This window comes from Polypterus senegalus, chromosome 5, assembly GCF_016835505.1.
Source record: "Polypterus senegalus isolate Bchr_013 chromosome 5, ASM1683550v1, whole genome shotgun sequence".
Classification (NCBI taxonomy): Eukaryota; Metazoa; Chordata; class Cladistia; order Polypteriformes; family Polypteridae; genus Polypterus; species Polypterus senegalus.
In genome coordinates this window covers 28,579,768-28,585,415 of record NC_053158.1, presented here as the reverse complement: position 1 = coordinate 28,585,415, position 5,648 = coordinate 28,579,768, and positions in this window count along the sequence as shown.

Genomic DNA, 5,648 nt, shown 5'->3' with positions numbered 1-5,648 from the left:
CAGTCTCGGCAAAGGGATTGCAAAATGCTGGTGAGCACAACAAAATCAAAATAGTGCCAGAAAGTGAAATATCCTTTTTGTAAAAAAATAAGCTATTTCGAACCTTAATAGTCAAAACCTCCTATTAGATGTTGTGGCGAGTGGCTGGGGATGGTACCCAGCCGGGACGCCCAGGAGAACCGGAGGAGGGCTTGCGCCTCCTCCAGACCATGGGTGGGCGACCACCCTGGTGGCCTTGAGGACCACGGGAGCAGAGCTTAGAAGCTATACCCTATAGGGGCCCGTGGTCACCGCCAGGGGACACCCCAATGCCACACCCGGAAGTGCTGGGGGGAAGAAGACCAGGGACACCCGGAGTGCTTCCGGGTGTGCAGCCGGTACTTCCGCCACACTTGGGAGTGCCAGCGGAAGCTAATCGGGAGGCACCTAAAGCACGTCCGGGTGTGTTTAAAAGGGGCCGCCTCCCTCCATTCGATGGCTGGAGTCGAGAGGAAGAGAGACAGAGCTCGGGAGGAGAGGAGTGGAGGTGAACCTAGTGAAAGAGGCACTGTGAAAGGCCTGGAATTTGGGGGAGTATTGGGTTGTGTGTCACTTTGTAAATAACAATAATGTATAATAAACGTGTGTTGGGTGAACCATCGGTGTGTTTGGGCTACTGTCCACAATGTATAAAGATCAAGAAGACTCTAAATGAAGGCTACAAAAAATTTCAAAGCAAAGTGAAAACATAACAATTACTAGTTCAAAGTCCCTACCTGAGTAGTTTATTTTTTCATCTCAAATGGTGTGATGATGACATCACAAATGCAGCAAGGTCTCATTCTTGGCAATGGGTGTCTCTGTTAACAGTAATATGGGTGTGGCTAAATGTTAATGTGCCTCTAAATGGTGGCTCTCACTAACTAAACCCTCCAATGGAGACAGCATTGCATACCTGTGCCAAGGCCCAAAAATACCTCCTAAGGACACTTCCCAAATAAAGTCAAAGTGTGCTCACTAAGTAAAGATCTGGAAAGGAAGAAATTTTGTAATGAAACATAGCTGATGCGCTTCCCCTGGGCAAATGGAGAATCTGTGAATTGCATACCAGGCTAACACAAACACACTTTCAAATATATACTGTATAACAAAATGTTTCTGAATGCTCAATCACAGCATAACTAATGAAAAGGACCCTCAACTACCACGCAATTTCTGCAAGTCCCACACTTCTTGCATATTAGATTCAAGTACAGCCAGCTTAGACATGGCAGTTTTTGTCACTATTTCGGGCAAATGTTTTAAGTTAAGGGCCCATTCGCACCTAAGCATTTTACTAGCATTTTAGTGCTACACCAATACTCTCCTAAGTTATTTTCTATTACTTTCAATGACACTGTTCACTTGTATTTTATCTGTGAGTGGATTAGAAAACTCCTGTCTGCAGCAGTTTTGGAGCAGTTTTAGATTGAATGAATAATAATACTTTAAAACTGCAAAAAAAAACCAAGAACACAGAGCATTTTGCAGCGTTCTCACAGGACATGACTGCCTCTCTGCCTCTGCTTCCTGTGAGATGAGCCAGAAGTGAAGCAGCTCATCGAAACTAGAAAAAAAATGGCGGCATCATCACACACGTTGTCTAATGATAGTTATTGAGGGAGAGGTTAAGTATGCATGTAGTTTGAAATCAAGCACCGAGAACTTAACAGATGTTATAGGCATATACTGTATTTAGTTTTAATCACGTTAAAGTTTAGTAACTTTAGTACAGATGTTTTATCAAAAGCAGAGTGATAGCGCAGAGTTGTCATTCCTGCCTCGCAGCCCCATGGTTTGAATGTTCTGCTTGTGCATTTCAGGATTGGTTACAGAGCGTGTTTAGCTACAGATGATTACCTGTTTTAACACCGAGTACTAGAAATGTGTCAGTAATTCCTTTCAGTTAATTAAATATGTTTAGTCCTTCACGTATTATGAAGTAAATTACATCCACTCCCTTTTTCCATCTCCACCTTGAGCCCCAAAAGATATGGAGTATGAACATTTACCGCTGCATCACCTGATCACACTGCCTCAAAATATCAATGGCAAATAAATGGATTAGAACCAAACAGATATTTTTATTAGGTTTTTGCTACTTGATTATATGCAGCATACAAGTTTCTGATTGTTTGCTTCTTTCCTTATAATCTGTGCTGCTGAAATAATCACAGGCTTCCTAAAACTGGGCAAATGAAATGTACCCCTCAGCACACGCAGGATTCAATGTAAATGATATATATACACTGTTCAAGGCTTGACACTTGACTACATGCTATTCACATACTTTCGCACTAGCTGTCATTAGACAACCGGAGCACATACTTGCATGATGTTGAACTGACAGCAGCAAGCAATATCTTTTCAAAACAATGCCATAATTGCATTTTTTTATTGAATGGTGGGAATATCATAAAGATACTGTACTGTTGCACCGTGCTGAAGGTTCGGTGGTTCAGTGCCTTATCGGCGCCGCATCCGAGTGGCAGCCTTTCCAGCAGCTCCGTATATGACTTTATCTTTTTACCTTTTTATCTCTATTTTTCTCTATTTCACTGATCACTTCTACCACTTTCTTTTATGTGGAATTGCTCCCTGGACACTTTTTACTACTTGACATGGATTTTTACACTCCGAGAATCGCCTATTCAAGTAGTCAGCTTAAAGCACTGAGAAGAAATGCTTATGCCGGTGTGGTTCCTTATTTACCTGACGAGGTAAGAAGACGATATCGGGGCAGCCAAGCCGGCGCAAAGATAAAAGATATGATTAAATCAAGACAACTTGAGAGAAAATGGCGTTATAAACCGTCGGTGCCTTCTGTGATCCTGGGAAATGTGAACTCAATACCAAATAAGATCGACGAACTGGCTGTGCTGGTGAAAAATGTCAGAACCTACAGAGAATGCAGCTTGCTGTGTTTTAGTGAAACGTGGCTAACAACTACCATCCCAGATGCTAACGTTGAGCTACCTGGGTTTAGCACAGTTAGAGCGGACAGAGACGCAAATACCTGCGGAAAGAAGAAAGGAGGAGGACTCGCTCTCTAAGTCAATACAAAGTGGTGCAACTCAGGACATGTAAACGTTAAAATCTCCAATTGCTGCAGGGACATCGAACTGTTGGCTGTAAGTCTGCGTCCCTATTACTTGCCCAGAGAGTTTGGACACGTGATTGTTGTTATTTTTTACATCCCCTTCAAGCGAACGCGGACATGGCGAGTGACATCATCCATTCCGCAGTTGCTAAGTTACAAATGCAGCACCCTGAGGCACTTGTGCTAATCGCTGGAGACTTTAACCATGTAACGCTGGACAAAACATTACCTGCCTTCTCCCAGTATGTGGATTGTAACACTCGGGGAAACAGGACTATCGACCTACTGTATGCAAACGTTAAAGACGCATACATTGCCACCTACAACTACACACTCATTCAGGAAGTGGTCCCCTGAGGCAGAGCAGGCTCTGAGAGACAGCTTTGGAACTACAGACTGGGATATATTGCTTGGGTCATATAGTGAGAACATTGAAGAGGCTGTTGAATGCACAACTGATTACATCAACTTCTGTATGGACATTGTAGTTCCAGTAAGAACAGTACGCTGCTATGCTAACAACAAGCCATGGATTACAAGTGACATCAAAGGCCTTTTGAACCAGAAGAAAAGGGCTTTTAAAGGTGGTGATCAGCATGAGCTCAAGCGCGTGTAGAAGGAACTCCGAGTCCAGCTCATGTCGGCGAAAGAGCAGTACATGAGAAAGCTGGAGCAGAAGTTGCCGAACAACAGCATGAAGGAAGTGTGGGATGGGATGAAGATTATCACTGGCTGCAGCTCAAAGCGGGGTGCCGCCATCGAGACAGAGGTGGAGAGAGCAAACCAAATGAACAACTTCTTTAATAGGTTTGATCACCCTAACCCACTTTCACTTCGGAGTACTGCATCCTCCAACCATCCTGATACCAGCATAGGTGAGACATCCCCACCCACAATTCCAGCAGCCCATGTGAGCAGAGAGCTGAAAAGACTTCATGCCAGCAAAGCAGCGGGTCCAGATGGAGTATCACCACGACTGCTGAAGGCCTGTGCGTTGGAACTGAGGAGTCCTCTACAGCGCATCTTCAACCTGAGCCTGGAACAGGGGAGAGTCCCAAGGCTTTGGAAAACATCTTGTATCACCCCAGTCCCAAAGGTATCATGTCCTAGTGAGCTGAATGACTTCCGCCTGTTGCTCTGACGTCACATCTGATGAAGACCATGGAGCGGCTGCTGCTTCACCACCTGAGGCCACAGGTCTGCCACGCCCTCGACCCTCTGCAGTTCGCATACCAGGAGAAGGTGGGAGCGGAGGATACCATCATCTATATGCTACACCGATCCCTCTCCCACCTGGACAGAGGCAGTGGTGCTGTAAGAATTATGCTTTTGGACTTCTCTAGCGCCTTCAACACCATCCAACCTCTGCTCCTTAGAGACAAGCTGACTGAGATGGGAGTAGACTCACACCTGGTGGCATGGATCGTGGACTATCTTGCAGACAGACTTCAATATGTGCGTCTTGGGAACTGCAGGTCTGACATTGTGGTCAGCAACACAGGAGCATCGCAGGGGACTGTACTTTCTCGGTCCTGTTCAATCATACATCAGACTTCCAATACGACTCGGAGTCCTGCCACGTGCAAAAGATCACTGATGACACTGCTATTGTGGGCTGCATCAGGAGTGGGCAGGAGGAGGAGTACAGGAAGTTAATCAAAGACTTTGTTAAATGGTGCGACTCAAACCACTTACATCTTAACACCAGCAAAACCAAGGAGCTGGTGGTGGATTTTAGGAGGCCCAGGCCCCTCATGGACCCTGTGATCATCAGAGGTGACTGTGTGCAGAGTGTGCAGACCTATAAATATCTGGGAGTACAGCTGGATGACAAATTGGACTGGACTGCCAATACTGATGTTCTGTGTAAGAAAGGTCTATCTATCTATCTATCTAATATCACATATCAGCGTTGTTATCTGCTTATCGACATCCGTGTATAATCCTGGAATTTTTCAGGATGCTGCCTGAGTTCTTCATAGAGAGTGCAGAATTGCTATAGCGGCCAACATCTGCACTCAGGACACAAACAACAAATCATCTTCTGGACTGCAGTTGCCAGTATTAAAAGGACTAAAATATTAGGAGACATTCTGGAGATGTAATGTGGATGTCACAATGTTAGAACACCTTACAACCCACAAAATGGTAGTGGGAAATGATGTTTCCTGAATGAATTTGATGCAAAATGCTTCTTTGAAAACACCTGAAAACCACCAAAAAACACCAGAAAAGTACTTGAAAAAGACTTGCTAAACACAATTAAAATGCTTGAAAAATGCCAAACAAACTGGAAATTTGCACCATTGAAGTTTGAATGGGTCCAAAACCACAGGAGACCACGTAGATGCTGTGAAAGTACAAACACACTAAGAAGTTTCCAGTTAACTGTCCTTCATTGCTTTTAAACTAGAGTTGTCTTTTGTCTTTGTTTTAAACACTTTTTATTAGTTTACCAGTAACGGCATACTGCACAAAAACGTGCAGTGAATATACTTGACTTACAGATTTCATTCTCTTTCTCTGTACG